This window comes from Salvia hispanica, unplaced genomic scaffold (assembly GCF_023119035.1).
Source record: "Salvia hispanica cultivar TCC Black 2014 unplaced genomic scaffold, UniMelb_Shisp_WGS_1.0 HiC_scaffold_944, whole genome shotgun sequence".
Lineage (NCBI taxonomy): Eukaryota > Viridiplantae > Streptophyta > Magnoliopsida > Lamiales > Lamiaceae > Salvia > Salvia hispanica.
This window is the reverse complement of record NW_025952737.1, coordinates 1,426-22,594: the sequence shown is the minus strand read 5'-3', so window position 1 is coordinate 22,594 and position 21,169 is coordinate 1,426. Positions and strand designations below refer to the sequence as shown.

Genomic DNA, 21,169 nt, shown 5'->3' with positions numbered 1-21,169 from the left:
CCTCCAACGGATGATCGATGGCCTCAGGCCATGAAGTTGGGATTACTTTAGACTAGTCTCTTTTTTATATGCGTGCACTTTTTTTCTCCTAATTTTATAACTTTTTTTATAAAATTAAGTAAATGTAGGATTTCCCTTTTAATTGTGTTGCTTTATTTATTTATTTATTTAGCTTGATATATTTACAAACATAAATTAAATACAAAATAGAAGAAAAAACTATAGGGCGGGTTATAGTCCGCCCCATTGCAGTGGAAGAGCGGATGATAAAATGCTGATGTGGTGATGCGTAGGGCGGGGCTTAGGGCTCGTATAGTCCGCCCATTGTGGTGCCCTTAAAAAAGTCTTTTTTTTTTTTGGGTTAGGTAATAGCATCATATATTATTATAACAGATCCTCTGCATAAATTAATGCACAGAGTCTGAAAGATGAATTATGTCATATCATATAATTAATCGGTACATGACAAAATACCCACATATCCGTCTCTCATTATAAAAACAATTTAAATTGGATATTGTTGTTTTCAAATTTGAATCAAGATTAACTGAAATAAAAGAAAGTGATTCAGAGTATCTGCAATGCGGTGGAGTTTTCGTTCCGTTCCGACTCCGAGGGGACGATATACTATCGGGGCGCATTCGACCAATTTTATTAAAAAATTTGAGCAAAATAATTTTTAGTTTCAAAATTAAATTACTATTCAAAATATATCAATTACTCAATGGACTTCTATCTAATTTTTTATCATTCAATAATGTTTATACTTGTCTAAAAATATGTCATTCTGACCCAAAAAAAATTCTCCTACCCACATTTAAATCATTATAAAACAAAAATTTCCCAATAGAGTATGAATCTCAACAACATTTCATCCAACGAGGCTAACAAGCTCATTGCGCATCTTTATCGAGTTCATCAGTACAATGCGAACCCTCCCCCAATTCATGCACTAAGATCTCGCCGATAAGTGCATCGTGACTGAGAGCCTGCAGTAGAAAGGCCCTTAGGATTACTTTTTAAAAAAAGCCTAATAAAAGACCATGGTATCATGAATGATGTCATTGTTGGAGATTACCAAAATCAAGTTGTCATTTCTAAACTTTGCATCTCGTTTTACATTATTTTAATTTGGAATGCTAGAACTTACATTATTTTAATTTGGAATGCTAGAACTAAAGAGTGTCATGGAACTCATCCATCCTTAATCAAATAGTTAGAGAATCGATCGTTACTTTTAAATATGGAGCAACCTTAAATCCTTGAACTAGTTGTCCCACCCATCGAAGAGCCTACAAATTAGCGCGAAGAATAATCAATGAGCCGCATTTACTCTTGGTAATTAAGATAAAAAGGTAAATTGAAATTCATGTTGAGAGCATCATTCCTTTGTTAATCATGTCATGTCGTGATAGGTATGATATAGTAGTAGGTACCACATGTTCTATTCCATCATACACATAGCTGCGTTATTTGACACATGCATCATACTCCTATATATTGTTATCAACAGTTTGAAGGTGGGACACACAAAAAATTAATATAGCAAAATCTGCTCCCTAAATTAACAGTGAGAGGAGATATCAGTAGACATTATATGGCAGTGTTAGAATAATTCAAAAACAAGATAGTCCTTCAAATATAAACATAGGACATCTGCTTTTCTCACTACCACAACCATAAATATCTCGATATTTTGTCTCCATTTTAAGTAAGAAATCACAATCATTATCCATTGGGGGTGACAAATCCATTTTCTACACTTCAATGGTATCTCAGGTCGACTCTGATATCATCTGTTACTCTTCAAACTAAAAAAGCGACCATGATTTTCTCTTCGACGTGAACATGGAAGAGGACCGCCATGAAAAGTGAGTTGACTGATACACAACCTCTGCTGGCAGCTATATTTGTAGTCACAGAATTAACAACCTTCTCCTGATGCCTCGACTCAGTGTAGAGTATGTATTTCGTAGCCCACTAAATATCGAGAAATCCCAACCGTTTCAAGGAAGCACATCTTTAGACTTCATCAACATTAACAAACCTGGACTTTATACAGCAGTTGTCCGACTTTATATGGTAGTTGACCGGTTGTGCCAGGGAGTTGATAGAGTGCTACAATGAATTGAATGGTATTGAGCATTGTACGATTTCATTAGTAATTCCGTGGTGACGTCTCCTCCATGGATTTCATTTTGTACACCTCCATAGCCTACAAAGTAGGATATGATTTAAGGATAAGAGGGTACAAGAACCATGGTTTAAACTTTGGAGTAGAGTGACCAAACATACAAACCAGACATTAGTTCATACATCTATGTCTTGTCTCTTGTGTTTTGCATACATGTGTACATAGCCAAGAGAATGGAAGAAAATGTGTTCAATCGAATCCTAATTGCATTGGGGAGTGGGGACAAGTTTCAGTTTGGTACAGCTCATTTGAATTTTCCAAATCGGACTTCTCTTGAAGCAACAAACCTTAGTGAGCAGTTTGAAGTTTTATCTGATCATTGGTGTCTTTCCTATGAATAAAACATGCTAAGACAGGTCAATGCAATTGGAAGGTGATTGAAAACTGAGGTTGGATAGATAAATGCTCTGGTTAGTTCTAAATCATTAAACATACAAATTAGATATTTGAAGGTAAATGAAACATAAATGTTCATCCCTAATGTAGACTTAGAAATTTAATAGAGCCACATTTTTTGCATATCCAATCTATTTCCATTACTTAGATACTATTACTAATAAAACATGTCTAATGAGTCAAGTAAGGGCATTTTTCATTTCATTATTGGTAAAATAACATTCAGTTATACTTATATAACAGTGAAAGTTCACTTATTTAGTCAACCAAGAGAAGGAGAGTTGCAAAGAAAAGACTGTAGGGATAACCTTAATCATCTTTAAGCTAGTGAAAGAATCTCCTGTGACACCTAGCGGATCCCAGCTCCTCGTACTCAGCCTTGGTGACACACATTGATTCAAAATCAGGACTAGATGCTAAGAGTGACCCCCTCTCCAAACACCTAATATTGGACTGTGGAAGAAAAGTAACATAGTATTATTAACAGTAAAACATACAAAATATATAAATAGTTCTTCAAAAAAAAAAAGACTTACTCTTTGAGTGCGATCTTCACTTCATATTTTTTGGGACAAAAGGCCGAAGCTCCTTTTTTGGTAACATAACAAGCTATTAGAGTAAGTGATCATGGAAACCTTTTTTTAGTCTGAGAACAGAAATGATGCTTACAGTCTTTGGGCAAATCGGGGGAATAATGTGGTTCCACCAGTCAAATGATACTACACATCTAGACAAAAAGCATTTGGTAAAATCAGAACAATAGTTTAGGTCAAACTAAAAGTATAATTATTGATCACATAACAGGTGACAATAGTAACCCAGAATCATTACCTCTCATATAACACGGGGTGAAGATGAGGATGACACAAATTTCTTTTCAAAATGTTCCCAAAAAGTCCTGCCTGGTTCTTTCCCTAGAAACATAGTTAACAACTGAACCATTAATAACGTTATATCATGGTCAGTTTGTGAAATAGAATGATAACGGACAAGAAAAAAAACAAAATTAGGGGTTTTTTGCCACAAAACAGACGATTAAAACAAAACATGCTTATGTGACCAAAATCAAGTATTAACGTGTAAAGACAAAATATGGACTGGGCGCACCCAAATCAGCTGGTGAAATATCATCTCGGGGAGAGGAACCCTCATTCGTCAAGGAAAATTCCCGGAAAGGGATAATTACTAAAAGTTTGAATATGGATAGATTTCAAACTTTTGAAGAAGAAACCTACAGTATTTGTTAGGTCAGTGCTTCTTTTGTGCTGGGGGTTGTCCTACCACCCCCGTAGGTGGCATAACCTTTCCTCCTTCAGGGGGAAAAAGGGGGTTTATTTTCATCCAAGCTTAAGTATCGCTTTGTTTCATCAACATCTTTCACAAATCCCTTGTATGAGTAATGCCATCTGGGCACGAATACACCTAAACAAATTGTTTTTTTAGGGCTCCTGAAAATTGATTCCAAGCAAGTAAATAAGGAAACGGTTCTCAAGTCGTACACAAAAAAACTACTGCACAACCCCATCCGAACGTGTTTTAATACCACAATATTCCTGATCCGAAAACTTTAAAGGGAAGATCGCATCACATGATTGTACAAGGCAATTACCTAATATGGTAATAAATGTATTAGTGTTAAACCATCAAATGGATATTATAGGGGCCCCGTCCCCGTCCCCGTCCCAGTCCCAGTCCCAGTCCCAGAAAAGATAGATATCAAATATCCTTCCCTTTGCCCACATTGTCAAATAATGGCCAGCTTTAATCATATTGAGTTGTTAATCTGTAGCAAAACATAAACATAACCGTACACGTAATAGATACTACACCCTCGTCCCGAAAAGTATGAACTCTCCCCCTCCCCTAAAAATATTTCATTTTCATTTATCTGTCCCCTAAAAATATGGATGTTTCCATTTACAGAAAGTTATCCCCAATTTATTATCAGCACAAATAGCTCCCCAACCTACCAGATTTCAATCAAGTAAAAAATAAGCATTATATATCAAATCCGAATCTCCGGAAACTAAAATCTCATGAATGCGTAGAGCAAAAAGAGAAAAAAGAATAGCAGACCTTGTTTGAGGTCCCTATGGGCATCAAGGGAGACAAAACAGGCTTCTCCTTGACATCATCCATGATGGCTCTCATCCATCACATTCACGCTCCGAGCTGACAGCTCCTTCAGGTAATTGTAGGGCCCTTCCGCCGAGATCCAGCCTCTTGACCCCGTAATTGAGCGTGAAATTCTGCAGCACGGGCGCGGCGTGCGTGAAGCTGAAGCCGCAGTCGACGACGAGGCTGCACTGCGCCTTCGACAGCAGGCCGGAGGGCGGCGCGAGGCCTCGTAGAGGTGGACGAGCGGGGGCGAGTCGGCGACGAAGAGCGCGCGGAAATTGAAGTCCTCGAAGATGATCTCGTCGACGGCGCGGCGGATGGAGGGGAGGGTGAAGAGAGGCTCGGTGAGGAGGGGGGAGGAGGCGGGGGGGGTGATTTTGAGGAGATTGGTGAAGAGGTGGGACCAGAGGGAGGACTGGAGGTCGGGATTGATGAGGTGGCCGCGGTCCATGGGGCGGCGGAGGGTGGCGGAGGTTAGGTCTTCGGAGGGGGAGAGGAGCTGGTCGGCGAGGAGCCATTTTGGAGGAGGAGGGGCGGGCGGTGCAGTTTGGGGGCCACGCAGGCGGGGTCACGCTCGCCGCCGATGCCGGTTTAATCAGGCCGCCGCCGTTGTCGACAACCACCACGTTAGACATTCTTGAGACCTAAATCCCTATAAATTTTACTAGGGTTTAACAATATCAATGAAATCTCTCTCCGTTGATTATTGATACGTGATTTGAGTAAAGTTGATACTCCATAAAATTGTGATGAATTGTTTGACATCTAAGGGTATATCCACCGGCCCCTTCTTCCAGTCGCTGTCGGTCGACGTTCGACCAGACGTCCATGATAGGAGCGGAAGAGGCGCCGCCGTCGGCCTGCCTACGGGCTGCTCTTTGCGTCGGCGATCCCGACGGACGTCCCCCCAAATGCGAAGTCGGATCCGTCGGACGTCCGAATTTTTTTTTATTTATTAAAACTCTATAAATAGGGCTCCTCAACATCATTTCATTCACACCACTTCCTGAATGTTTCTCTCTAACCTCTTTTCAATTATCTATAATGGCGAGTAGTCGTCGGGTGGTAGTGGCGGGCGTAGTGATAGTGATGATGAATGGATCTCGCCGTACAAGAGGCGATTGATCGACGATCGCAGAGCGCGGCAGCGCGGCCGTGCCTCGGCCGATCCATGGCCGACGGCATGCACCCGGACCACATTGCTACACATATTGTTGTATGAGGACTACTTTGCTCCGCGCCGCTTTGGGATGCCTTATTCGCCGACGTTTTGGATGCATCGTCCTCGTTTATGCATATCGTTGGTGCATTAGAGAGGTACGAGTTTTCAGATCGGGAGGATGCCTGGCAAACCCGAACACACGCCAATACGAAGTGTACGGCCGCAATCGGGAAGGCGACGGAGGCCGGCCGACATGTTCGGCAGTACCTCCACATTGGGGAGTCTTCACCGTCGAGTGTCTGCTTGGAGTTTTGCGCGGCGTTAGAGCGATATCGGGATCGATATCTCGCGTCCGAGCCAGACGCGCCTGGCGTGACATATGCACGGGTCGGTGCACGGGTTCCCGGATGTTGGGCGGGATCGATTTTATGCATTGGGAGGGAGAAGCGCCCGCCGCGAAGGGGATACACATTCCGGCCCAAGCCAAGCATCCCACGATGATCCTTGAGCCGTAGGCCGACTACCGGCTATGGATATGGCATGCTTATTTTGGAGTGGCCGGGTCGAACAACGACATCAACGTCCTCCGCTTGTCGCCTCGTTCAACGATCGGTGCAATGGCGTTGGTCCCGCCATCGGTTTCTCGCCAACGACAACCGACAACATGGAATACTTATTGGCGGATGGGATATACCAACGGCCGTCTTTGTGAAGAAGATCAAGCATGCGATCGGGGCAAAGAAGTCCTACTGCGACCCGCGGGGAGCGGGCAGCAAGGATGTTGAGGCGCATTTGGTGCGCTCCGAGTCGATGGGCGATGGTGAGGGGTCCGGCACGGCAGTGGTATATTCCCGAACATCGGCGACATCATGTACGCGTGTATCATTTTGCACAACATGATTGTCGAAAGTGAAGGGGACGAAGCGACTCGGTGGACCCGAAGATGACACGGGTGCCGGTCGAGACGGCGTGGCCACCGCGAATGTGAACATGGGGGTACCTCATGGAGAGGTTGACGGTTGCGCGCATTTGCCGACATGCGGCAAAGAAATGCTCATATTCGACTTCGTGGAGTATATCATCGAAGAGGTTTGGACGCGAGGGTGGACACTCGATGTGGTTGTTTTTTTTTTCTATCTACTATGTAATTTTTTTTTCCGAATGATGTATGTTTTTTTTAGTGAAATATTCGTATTTCCCGTTCGTATTTGTGTCGAATTTTAATTCCGTGAATTTTAATTTTAATTGTGAATTAATTTAATTGTGGGAAGGGCTAGTGGAAGGGCTAGTGGGAAGGGCTAGTGATGTGGTAGTGGAATGGGAAGGGCTAGTGCTGACGTGGCATGCAGTTTTTGTGGGAAGGGCGAGTGGGAGGGGCGCCACCGGAGACACCCTAATTAAAACATTTCATTTAGGATTTTCATAAATATTAATATCTATATCTGGGGTGAAGTTTTCAAAAAAAGGTTACTTCATCATCTAAGTTAAAGCATTTCCAACACCGGACATCCCGACGAGCGTCGGACCGGCGTGCCGGACGTCCGTCGGCGACGTCCGCCATTAGGCGTGAAGGAGACGGAGACGGACGTCTGATGCGGACGCGGGAGATCCGCGGCATTTCCGGGACGTCCTGCGCGACGCATGGCGACGCCTACATGTGGCGGACCGACGGACGTGGCCGGCGACGTCCCAATGCGATTTTTTAATTTTTTTTTACAAACTCTATATATACGGCTCGTTGAACCTCATTTCATTCACACCACTTGTTTTAACAAGTTTCTCTCTCTCCACATTCATTTCTTTTCAAGATAAATGGAGCACCACGATAGTGATTCCCCGCTACGAACAAGTCACAAACGCCGACTTTTCCTTCTCGAGTTGGGGGAAATGCCTGCCAGTGCACCAATGTCCGGGATGATGCCCAGAATGACGACGATGATGGCAACCCCAAATGGCGGGATGATGCTCGGGTACTACAATATGCCTCGGATGATGATGTCCCGATGCAACAAATGTTGGGGATGCCCCGCGATGCGGGACGATTCCCAGCATCAACAAATGCCGGGGATGATGCCCCGATGCGCGGGATCCCCGCCAGGCCGGGGGAAGGGGGGCGGGGGGTCCCCCAATCACCTAGGGACAATGTATATCGCCCCTATATGGATTTATTGTCTAGTGATTCTCCCCGCCGTACTCCCGAGACTCGCTTCTCGGCATCGAGATGTTCTCTTTTGAGGAGTTGGGGATATCTCCGAGGACGAACCGCCCACGTAGCGCAGCGCCGAGGTGAGGACGCGGAGGCCGGGGAAGAGCAAGGCCACTACGCTCGTGTGCGGCGACCAATGGTGGGGCGGGGGAGGAGGAAGGCGGGAGAAAGAGGACCGTCTTGAGCATTCAGAGTGCGTCGCGCCTGCTGCTAGCAAAGGCATGGATCGAGTAGTCGAGGATCCATACGTCTCGTCCAACCCAAATATCGACGAATGTGGTGGCCTATAGCCAAAGCTACCTCGAATTCATATCGGCCGACGGAAAGCCTCACGATGGAGAGCAATGCCGTAAACAAGTGGGAGCGGTGATGCATCTCAACCAATTTGCTCGGCATCTACCAAAACAACATCCGCTCGGTAACCAACGGCATGACCTCCGAGGATGTGAAGCTTATGTCTCATTAGCAGTTCCCCGACCGTGAAGAGGGGTTCGGGGAGTTCAAATATTGGCGAGGTTTTTCTTGTGGTGGAGTTTTTCCCCAAGTTTCGTGGGTGTTGAAGTCGGGTCAGAGCGGACAAGACAATGCCTTCGCGAGTACAACAACAATGCCGGTTCCCACGAACTCCCCGGCCGGTGCGAGATCCCGACACCTCAATCATCCTCCCGCCGTCGCCCGATCGGGCGTAGCCGCGCTCGTATGGCTAGGGGAAGTGCCGCAGGTCCCAAGAGGTACAATCGGAAGCTCCTTCACGGTCACTCCCGAGCTCGGCAATCTCACGACCGCAAATGACGCGAGTCATTGATACGCTTGCATTTTGCACTATTTTAAGGTCATTTTGTGGTCCGTTTTTAATATCAAAGTTGCATTACATGTCCATTATTTGCATATTTTATCTTTTTTTGGATTTTGACATGTTTTGTGAGAAATGTGCATATTGAGCCAAAAAGTGAGTTAAAACGCGAAAGTAGGAAACTGAGAGCTCGTGGGGTCCCGACCGCCGGCGCTTAGCGGAGACAAAGACATGCCCGCGACCGCCAGAAAATGCGTGGCGACCGCCACAAGGAGTCAAGCTTCTAGATACGCGCGGGACCGCCGGCCAAGAAGGCGGCCCCGCCACAAAACGGCACACGACAGGTGTCTTTATACTCAATTTTCCGGCGATCCTGAAGTCCGATCTGAGCGTTCTACACACCATTCTCTTCGTCTTGAAAAGAGCTTCAAGATGGTACAATAATCACTTCAATTGGAGTTCTGTGGAGAGAGTTATGCGTTTTACCAAAGTCGCGATAGTTGTCACTACAGGTAGGCGGAAATTTGAAGAAGGAAAGAAGATATTACCTTGGGAAACAATCTTTTCATTCTACTATGAGGAACGAAAATTACATCTTTCCTAATGCTTGGAGGAAACTTATTACCAAATTTAAATCCTTCTCAAGCCTATATATACCTCATAACCTCATTCATGTAATTCAACCCTTCCATAAACAAAAAGGGGAGCTTTCATAGCTCCTCCTCCAACCCTAATCTTTCATCTTCTTTAGCCAATTACTTCTGATGCACTTTTTATTAGCACTAAATAACTCAAGTATACAGAGTTTATATAGTATAGCTAAAGGTTAGTACCGATATCGAACACTGGGAAGTGCAAACACAAAGTGTCTATCCTCTACTAAGACTCAATTACTATATGGAAAAACAAGTAGGTTTTGAAAACTTTTGAAAAACTAAAAACAATAAAAAGCATAGGCCAACTAAAAGCAAATAAAATAAGGAGAAAGATGATGTAGATAAGGGGAAACTTCGTGGATGTTCATAGTTATGGTTATACAAAAATTCCAACTACAATACCCTAGCACGCTATTGAAAGAACGGTCACCTAGTTTATGCTCATGCCATACAAACGCTGATTACAAAGTTAGTTGTCAAGCCTACCATCGCACCCAAAAAGCCTAAGACCTTGAAAAGTCCCCACTCTCAATTAACAAGGCCGTTTAAGGAAGCTAACCAGAAGTGTCTACTATGAATCTAACTCGCTAGAACTCGTCATTTATGAAGAAGTTATATTAAATCATACAAGATCGTGTCACTCAATCATGCGTATCAAGAATACTTATGGGAAATTAAACAAAGTAAAAACAAACGATATTAAATAGAAAAGGAATTTGCATAACCAAAGTCGTTACTAACACATCCCTAAAATCCCATGAGTTTAGTTGCACATAATTGAATAGCTAAAAACATAGATTGAAGGAAGACAATTTGAACAAAAAACTAAAGCAAATAAAACCCAGAAGTTGAATCCTTGTTGCTCTTAATGTTCTTGAAATCCTTCTCCAACTCCTTGCACAATTGAAGTACTCTAGGTCTTGATCTCTCGTGAAGTATTTTGCAAGTAGAAGTTCTCTCTTTTTGATGAAGTTTCGAGGTCTTATTTATGCGGAAAACCAACCCTTGTTGTAGAAGGAAAAGATCTCCAAATTATGGTAACCGGGCGCAAATCTAGGCTTCTGATTCACCGCCTTTCTCCGGGCGGGCCACCGCACTCGCTGCACCGCGGTCGCCGTTGTTGGAGTCCAGAGTCCGTTCCTTCGGAGGCGCATCGCCATTGATCACTGGGCAGGCGCCGCGGTCGCCGCACACATCCGCGGCGGCCGCGGTCGCCGGCTCCGACTGGATTTCCAGATTCTCGAGTTTCGCTCCCTTTTTCTACTAATTAAGCACGTTTCTCACAAAACACGTCAAAAATACCAAAATACAAAATATGCAAATAATGGACGTGCAGAGGACTTTGACATAAAAAAACGGACCAAATAATGGTCTTAAAACAAAGGCAAAATCCGATCAGATCAACTTCCATAAGATAAATTGAGAGTCATCAGGCAGTTGGAGAAAGAAGAAGAACATCAAGAACGACATCATCCTAATAGTTTATTTGCTTTTGTTTTATGTGCCAATTGTTTTCACTCCAATCTATGTTTTTAGCTTATTCAATTATGTTAGGAATTGAACTTCCTCAATCAAACAACAAGAAGCGATGAATGTAAAGCACAAGAAACACTTACGTGGTTCGATCAATGTGATCTACTTAAGTGTTGGGGATAATCGCAGCGGAAATTGCAAATTAAATAAATCCACAAAAGAATCTATTTAGGTGATTAAAAGTGGTTCATTCAATTTCATGCTTCAACATGTAGAAACATATAATTATGTGCAATTAATCACATAATTTAAATTAAATTATGTTGTTACCTACTTACAACAATGATTCTCCAAAGAATCGAAGTGGCTTGCTACTTCTCCACGTGTAGATCTTGAAGCTTGATTGTGAAATCTAAGACCAAAGATCTTCAACCTATGAGACTCAATTCTATGTATCTAAATTCGAGGAATTCTTAGAAATGGAAAGAATCTTGAAGGAATAAGACAAGAAAGCCAAGTGTGGAGGCTAGGTTTGTGATAACATTTGTCTCATCTCTTATATTCTTATTTACAGAGTCATGATGTCATTATTGTGGATCTACGGGCCTGGATCGGGCCTCCCCATCGACTTTCTTTACTAATTAAATTATAACTCATAATTTAATATAGCGTCAGTTAATATTTCTGTGCCACTATGTGGGCAAATATCGATCAGCCTATATCCAATCCGTGATTACAAGCAATCCGGGTTAACCTCTTTAATATATTATTTCCCGTGTCTAAGACTTTTATATCCATTAATTAATTTTGAAGTCTCGTTATAGACTTTAAATTAATTAATATCTTTTTATTTCCAAGAGTTTGTCTAGTACGAGATACGTATATTAAATATACTTTTCCTTTTCTATTTATTCTTGGATTAAATCCAAACCGGTCGGTTTCCGAATACGAACTTCGAACACCCTTTGGGATATAGTCAAACCACGCGGCACACGATTCAATGTAATAATAAAACGGACACCATTCTAGTTATTAATTACTACTACCCAAGATATCACGAATATCGTTACGAAAACCCGCACCTATTGATAAGTCAAAGCAAAATAATATGATTAAATAACGCGTGTCCTATATTATTACAAAGATTTAGAAATATTAAATCTCCAAGACATCGTCTTACGATAAAGAAATAAAGACGTGTCTATACTTTAGATCCATTCAATGCTATACCATATCAGTTGTCACTAGTCATTCTCACAGAAAGACGATGATGGACACCGTAACCTTTCACTATTGTGCAAACTCAAAGCCTATCTAGGTTGTGAAAAGTTTTACTTCTACAAGGTACCGGTTGGGCCACCTACTTGTGATGACCTCTGCTCCACGACCCAACCTTCAATGTAGAAGACTTAGACTGATTTTACTTTCCACTTTAATTATATAATTTAATATATAATTAAATACTCACAATACCCATTAAAGTAAAATACATTGCCAGGAAGAAAACATTTATTATTCTCATTAAATGAAGAGTGTTACAATATACAAGCAATTTATCAAATTCAAAAACTCGAAAATGCTTTTTAGTATATATGTTCCAACAATCTCCCACTTATACTCAAAACATGCTGAGTATACTTCATCACAATGTTTCCTCTTCAATTTCTCCCACTTATAGAGAAAGCGTGTCTGAGTCTTTGACGATCTAACACCTATCCCTTCCATAATATCGATTGAACGTCCCACCCGAGAGGGCTTTCGTGAAAGGATCAGCTAAGGTTGTTTTCTGTTGCAACTTTGACTACTTGTATGTCACCTCTCTGTACAATCTCCGAATGATATGATACTTCCTCTCAATGTGTTTGCTTGCCTTAAGGGATCGTGGTTCCTTTCTGGTTTGGTAAATGTGCCTCCGCAGTTATCACAATATACCGTGATGCTCTACAAACTTCCGAATCACACCCAACTCCTTTGTGGAAGTTCTCGAGCCATACAACCTATTTTGCAAACCTTTCAAGGGTTTACATACTGGTTTATGGTCGAGCCGCACGCATTTCTCGCTGCACTCTTCCATATAACGGCTCCACATCCCAAGGTGAACACATAACCAAGTAGATTTCTCTCAGTCCACGATCAGATTGAAAATCTGAACTGTGCACCTACCCTGACATAGATCGATGCCTTGTAAATTAGGAACATACTCTTTAGTCCTCTTCAGTAATTTGGAGTATATTCTTTATCATAGCCTAATGTCCTTGGTCCAGGTCTGGATTGATACCTAGCCACCATGCCTACTGCAAAGCATCGTCGTGTACACAACATAGCATACATGAGACTTCCAACTGCCGAGGCATATGGAACCTTTTCATGTCTTCTATCTCTCAGAGCGTGTCGTAGGACACTCTTTGATAGATGAATTTCATGTCCTAGTGAACGAAACCCTTCTTGGAATTCTCCATGCTAAAACGTTGTAGTACGCATCGATGTAGATTCTTGGAGACAAGCACAACATCTTTCACATCTCCGATCACTTTGACCCTAGAATGTGTCCCGGGCAGATCTCCCAAGTCCCTTCATCTCAAACCGGGTAGACAACCAGCTTTCTTACTGACGACAACATCTTATTATTATTTCCAATTAGTAAGATGTCATCCACGTAAAGTACCAAGAACACCACATTTGCACCTTCAACTTATATACGCAACTCTCTTCTCGGGCACCGATCAAAACCAAATGATTTAACAGCTTTATCACATGTTCCATGCTCGATGCTTCGTTTGAGTCCATAAATGGATCTTTTTAAGCTTCCACAATTCATGTGCTCCTTTTTGCCCTTTAATCTCATAAATTTCCCCTGGTTGTTTCCATGTAACGGTTTCCTCAAGACTCCATGCAAGAAGGCGGTCTTGACATCCATTTTCAAACTTCCCACTCCATGTAGGCTGCGATGGATGAGAATCCGAATTGGATTTAAGCATAGCGACGGGTGAGAAGGTCTCATCATAATCGATGCCTTCTCTCCTCGGGTATAACCCTTTGCCACTAATCTAGCTTTTGAACAATTTTTTAACCTTCCCATCCGACTCCCTTTACGCTTGAATACCCACTTACTTCCAATGGCAATGTAAATTTCTTCAGGGTAGATTTTCAAGGTCGTAAACGTCCTTATCCTCCATTGATTGTAACTGAATCCATTGCCTCAATCCAAGTTGAGACTATCCAAATCATTTATCGGGCTTCTTTGTAGTTCCGTGGGTCGTGGTTCCGCATGTCCGGAACCGAGTCTCAAGACTCTCCCACCAATCCACCTTTCCGGCTCTTTTGAAACCCTCCCACTATGACGAGGCTCTACAATCGTAGAGTAGAAGTTGTAATACGTGGTGCAATATTTTCTTGTGGTGTTTTCTCTTATGTAATTGGAACGTCATCATCTCTCATTTCTTCAAGAGTGATTACACTTGGTTTTTGATTCTTAATATACTCCTCTTTCCAGTTAACTTTGCATTTGTGCTTGCAAATACTTTGTTGTCTTGAGGACTATAGAATTCATAGCCTTTTGTTCCTTTGGCATATCCCACAAACAAACATACCTCTGTGCGAGAGTCCAATTTACTTGGATCTTTAAGTAAAGCACATGCGCGGACAACCCCATATCTTCAGATGTTCTAGGGTCGGGCTCGCGCCTACCACAACTCATGAGGTGTTTTAGGCGCCGACTTTGTAGGTAAGTTATTGTGGGTATAACACGCCGTTTCTAGCGCAAAACCCCCAAAGGAATTTTGGCAACCGAGCATAACACATCATTGATCGAACCATTTCAAGAAATGTTCGATTTCTCCTTCCGGCAACCCATTTTGTCGAGAGGCCAGTGCAGCCATTGATTCAATCCCGCCTTCCGCGTTAGGCCCAAAAATTCATCACTAAGGTACTCGCCTCCTCGATCAGATCGTAAGGCTTTTATAGTCTTACTATGACGCGTTTCGCAAATGCCTTGAATAGTTTGAAATTTTCAAAGGATTCCGATTGCTGCTGCATCAAATAGACTTGGGCTAGTCTTGAATAATCATCAATAAAGGTGTGATGAAATATACATAGCCTCCCCTAGTTTGAATTTGGAATGGACCACACACATCCGAGTGAATGAGATCTAGTACTTTCTTGGCTCTATTTCCTTTGATCTAAAGGATCTTAGATCTGCCTTCCGCTGTGATTCGCAAGTCGAAAAGGGTCTAAGCTTTTGTCCTCAATTGGAGCTGCCAAGTGCTCGCCAACTTTTGGATCCTTCCTGATTGGCATGCCCAAGCCTTAGATGCCATAAGTACATATCATTCATATCATGTGGTGAAGTCTTTCTCTTGCGAAATGTATATGTTATTCGACTCAACAACTTGATGCGTAGAGCGTATAGTATACAAGTTATTATCCATGATACCTTGGACAGATAAAATAATCATCTCCTTATAATGCAAGCATTATTGAAATAAATAGAATATCCGTCAAAACCAACTTTAGAAACAAATCAAGTTCCTTCTAAACGAAGGTATCAATAAAACACGTTTAATACCAAAACTCTACTACTAGAAAAGCGAATATAAATGCTCTCCCACCGCAATCGCTCCCACTCTAGTAGCATCCCCCTGATGGAATAAATGGTCCCCCCTTCTACTTAGTTTCCTCAATCCCTGCAATAAAGCGGATCGAAAACATACATGACGCTGCTCCTGGTATCTACTACCCATCGATAAGTAATGCTGCTGTTAAGTTTCTGAATGAGCTTCGTGTTTACCTTGACCATTTCGCACCTTTACCCTTCTCTTGGGGCAATCAAAGCTTCCAATGTCCCTTTTCCACCACACTTGAAACACTTTCCAGTTTTTCGTTTTAACCTTCTTCTTGCCCTTTCCTCGCTTCAACTCGGGCAAGCCGCTCCGCCGCTATCCTTCCTAGGTCTAGTGACTTTGGAACTCGGAGGCGCGGCCAACCAACATAGCTTGTTCGGGCTTCTGGGCATAAATGCCTTCTGGGGCCGCTTTGAAGCTCAGCTAGAAGTCACCAAGTTAAGGTCTTGCCAGTCATCTCATAAACCCTGACTTTAAACCGTTGAAAGCTCGTCGAAGACTTTGAGTATTATGCTCAATTTGTGAATCTAGATCAATTGATCCTCCCAAGACCTCAATTTGATCGAGATGGCGCATCATTTCAAGGACATGGTCCCCGATCAAGTGCCCTCTTTCATCGTCTTATTCATGAGACTCCTAATCGCTGTGAGATCTAGCAAGATCGACTTCGAGTCCGTAAAGAGATCTAAGGTTCTCCATGATCTCATAAGCGGATTCAGAGAGGGAATGATGCCCATGTTGAAGTACATTTGACATAGAAGCCAAAATATAGCACTTCGCCATCTCATTGGCCTTAATCCACTTACTCTGTGACACTGCCATCTTCCGCGTACACACGCTGTGCTCAGGCACCTGGGCTTCAAGCACAAACTTATAATCATCGCCGTATAAGACAATGTCCAAATTACATTTCCAGCCTACATAGTTTGGCCCTTCGAGTTTGTTTTCAAGATTACGTATAATGGATCGAGTTTGTATAATTGATATTGATCGAGAAAACAAAAGGTATCCATCACACAACCATACATATAAAGCGAATGTAAAAACCATAAAACATTCGAAAATCACATATGCTATTAAAACGCCTAAATAAACAAAGACCAAAAGATGTCATGGATTATTTAGATTTAAAAAAAAAACTTGGTCACAATACTCCACAGATAACCCGTAGACCATAAGAATGGCATGGTCAGCCTAATATCGCTTGTTTTAGTACCATATACTGTCCTCAAGAATCTTATCTTGCTTTGAATACTCCTCTAAAGAAAGGCCGCACGCCACTCAACAAGATTCTAAGACCATGGTTAACATCTTTAAACAATGCTCACTTCGTGATAATATCTAAGCCCCACCTGACACAATATTCCTTCTAAATACGCCTTTCATTTAAAAGAATCCATTTTAGTTATTCAAATCAGAATATTACTAATAACATAACTCCTCTAAAGAAAGGTCGAATGTTATATAATTTACTTCACATTTGAATACCATTTATGGAGACCATATACAACATGACTCCGGGGTTTCGTAATTATCGCTTATTATTTTTAGTTAAAATGGTTTTCATTTGATTATCATGCAAAGAAATAATTATTTAACTCACATAAGCATGTAAATCACATTGTGCAAATAAATTTGCACACTTTGTCACATCACATATAACTAAATAAATCATTTGATTTTAAACCACTAAGTGTCTAAAACTAAATAATTAAAATAAATCACAATTTATCCTTTCCATGAACCATGGTACTCCTGATAAAAAGGATTAAATAAAAAAAAATATATACCCCATTTGAATAAATCAAATATCTAGGGTGTTAAAAATTTGGTCAAGACCACACATTGGGCCTGGCTCATTAATCTAGCTATCTAAAAATCCTAATTAAAGGTTTTGCCCTAAAATAAAAGCAACTAGCCGCCGCCTTCTAAAGGATCCGCGTCGCCGCTGCCTTCATCGGGCCGCGCGACCCGCCGCCGAGCACCGGAGCTGCCACAGACTGCTACCACTAGCCGTCATTGCCGGGATTCAAGGTGGCGGGTTGAACCTGGGTCTCGACGCGCCAAGGCCGCACTCCGGGCCCGCGCGCTCAGCCTGCTGGGCCGTTACCATCAAGCCTGGGGGCTGCTGATTCAAGGTGCTTATAAGTTGCCGCTTAAGATCGCGCTACCGGCTGCTGCTGCCTCTCGCCAGTCACAATACACGCGTTTAGATCCGCGTGCGGCCGAGCCCGCTAGTGGTTTCGCCGCCGCTGTGCCTTCTCCTCGTCGGCTGCTTCGTCTTGTTTTTCTCCATCGATTACATTTCTTTGTATTCTAACTATTACATTTGTTTACAAAAGAAATATACAAGGGAAAAACAAAACTTAATCTACCACTCATTAACCCCCGTGGGTTTACAATAAACGGGGTTAACAACAAGATTCAACAATCACGCATCAGTAAAGCATTTAAAAAATATTCATCCATCACATTTTTCAAACATGTAGATCTACACAAGTAGAACACAATAAACATAGATCAAGAATAAACTATCATAGATCTACAATATTCTTAAGAATATTCTTATAGATCTAGAATATTCCATTTAAACAACTATATAAAATAGATCTAGAATATGTTCTATAGATCTTGGAGTACTCTATTGTAAATCAAGACATTCTTCATCAATCTTGAATAAAATTCATAGATCTAATGTTCTCTTAGCCGATCTAGAGTATTCACTTATAGATCTAAAATATTCTTCATTGATCCATGTTAGTTTGAAAAACAAGATTAAACCCACATAATGAGAGCCTAAAAGCATGGCTCGATACCAGCTTGTTGGGGATAATCGCTAATGCGAAATTGCAAATTAAATAAATCCACAAAATAATCTATTTAGGTGATTGTGTGGGTCGATTCTAATCTTCATGCTTGAACATGTAGAAACATATAATTGCGCAATTAATCACATAATTTAATTAAATTATGTTGTTGAATACTTACAACAATGATTCTCCAAAGAATCGAAGTGGCTTGCTACTTCTCCACGTGTAGATCTTGAAGCTTGATTGTGAATGCAAGACCAAAGATCTTCTAACCTATGACCCTTAACTCTATAGATCTAAATTCTCAAGGAGTAATCTCTTTAAATTATAAGAATCTTGAAGGAGAAGACAAGAAAGCAAGTGTGGAGGCTAGGGTTTGTGATAACATTTGTCTCATCTCCTTACATTCTTATTTATACAGTTTATGATAGGCTAGGGTTAGGGATCTATGGGGCTTGATTTGGGCCTCCCATTGACCTTTCTTTACTAATTAAATTATAACCCATAATTTAATATAAGGCCAATGGAATATTTCTTGTGCCACTATAGAAGAAATATTGACCGCCCACCCAACCCGTGTTAAAGCAATGTTAACCTCTTTAATATATTTTTTCCCCGTGTAAGACTTTTTATATCCATTAATTAATTTGTACCCTATAGACTTTAAATTAATTAATATCTTTTTTTTTCCCAAGAGTTTTCTAGAGGAGTATAATAAAATATATTTTTCCCTTTTTCTATTTATTTTTGGGATTAAATCCAAACCCCGTTTTAATAATAGAACTTTTTAACACCCTTGGGGATATAGTCAAACCACGGGGGGCACACGATTCAATGTAATCATAAACCCACCATTCTAGTTATTAATTACTACTACCCAAGATATCGAATATTTTAAAAAACCCGCACCTATTGATAAGTCAAACCGATGATTAAATAACGGTGCCCTATATTATTAAAAAGATTGGAAATATTAAATCCCCAAGAATCGCTTCGAGATAGCAACAAATACGTGTCTATCTTTAATCCATTCAATGCTATACCACCCCGTTGTCACTAGTCATTCTCAAGGTAAAGCGACTTTGGGAGGACCCCAACCTTTCACGATAGGTAGCCCCCTATCTAGGTTGTAAAAAGTTTTACTTCTACGGTCCCGTTGGGACCCCGTGATGCCCCGTTACACCAACCTTCAATGTAGAAGACTTGGGTTTTTCTTTCCGGCGTTTTAATTATATAATTTAATATATAATTAAATACGGTTCCCCCTTTAAATAAAAAACACGGGGGAAGAAAAAATTTATTATTCTCATTAAATGAAGAGTGTTTACAATATACAAGAATTTATCAAATTCAAAAACTCGAAAAAAGCTTTTTTGTTTTATGTTCCAACATCAAGATCATACAACAACTCTCAAACGAACCCTATCTCTCTAAATTGATGATAGCAAAAACCGAAATCTATTCAAGAACCAAAACTTAACCCAGATAGAGATCAACCCCAAATTTATTTTATGTGTGTGTTGATTCTTATATGTGAATCGATACAATAAAACTGAAAAGGGATCTCAAGAGTGTAAAAACTTCCACGACTTCTTGATCTTCCAGCCTTCCAAACCTTAGGGTAACCGACTCCCAAACCCTGAACCATTCGGGGGTCGATCTCTCTCCTTAGCTCCACCTCTTATGTTCCCCCGCCTCCTTAATCACATTCACACTTCAAAATCTCCACCACATTAACCAACATTCTTATAGGGCTTTGGTCCACCTGATTTTTAAGCGTTAGTGTCCCCTGCCCTTGCTCATTTCTCCACCCATTAACCAACCCAAACAATACTTGAATTTGCGTTGGTAATGGTTTTGTTACATCCGGTTTGGTTCGGCCGATTTTTCTACTTTGATTTTTTCCTTGTCAACCTCATCTCAAAAAATGCACCCTTTTCAGTCTTACTTTTTCGGGGAATACTTGTTGCTTGAAAGACATAAACCACCCGTCACATTTATTTCCACATTTTCCCAACCAAAATATGCTATAATCCCCTTCACCACTTTTTTCTTACCCTCGAAAGTGAAAATCCCGGGTTCCCGTAGTGAGAACCCCCGGGGGAAACCCCGATTTCCCATGAAAAGCGAAAAAAAGGTGAATATGTACCTTGCCCAGACTTTCGTAAAGGTTGGAGGCGTAGTCGAATCACAATATCCTACCAAAACATTTGTTCCCGTTCAACTCCCCCCACATAATCCCAAAACCCCGGAAACTTTTTCTACCTCAAAATCCATTTGCCCTTTCCCCGTGACTCTTTCCCCGGCACTCATGTACGCCCAACACCTGGCTTGGAAAGGTTTGTCCGACACACCATGGTATCGTCCCACAAATTTGAGTATGGGAAACCCCGGGCCATCTCACTCCTTTCAAAAACCTTCGGGCCACCGGGGAGAGCTTGAATTGCGGCTCAAGGTTTTTTTCCTTTGGGGTTTGCCATTTGGGGATTTCTTAAAAATTTTCCCAATGTAGTCACTTTTCCGAGCCACAACCCTTTTTCCTATCCCTTTGATATCAATGCCCAAGATCCTCTTTGCACCCCAACCCTTCTTTTAAAAACCCCCAGCCCCCGTTTTATTAATTTCCTCAACGTGGCCCCCTATTAGCACATCACATACAACAACAACCATGCTACAACTGTCCATTTATGTACTTGATATACACAATACACATCCATCCAACTGATTTCTTGAAACCCAACT

At 41.6% G+C, this 21,169-nt stretch overlaps 1 pseudogene; it reads right to left on the bottom strand.

The window, feature by feature from the left end:
• Window positions 1-1,521: 1,521 nt before the first annotated feature.
• On the bottom strand, window positions 1,522-5,343 carry LOC125200371 (annotated as a pseudogene).
• Between the last annotated feature and the right edge of the window lie 15,826 nt (window positions 5,344-21,169).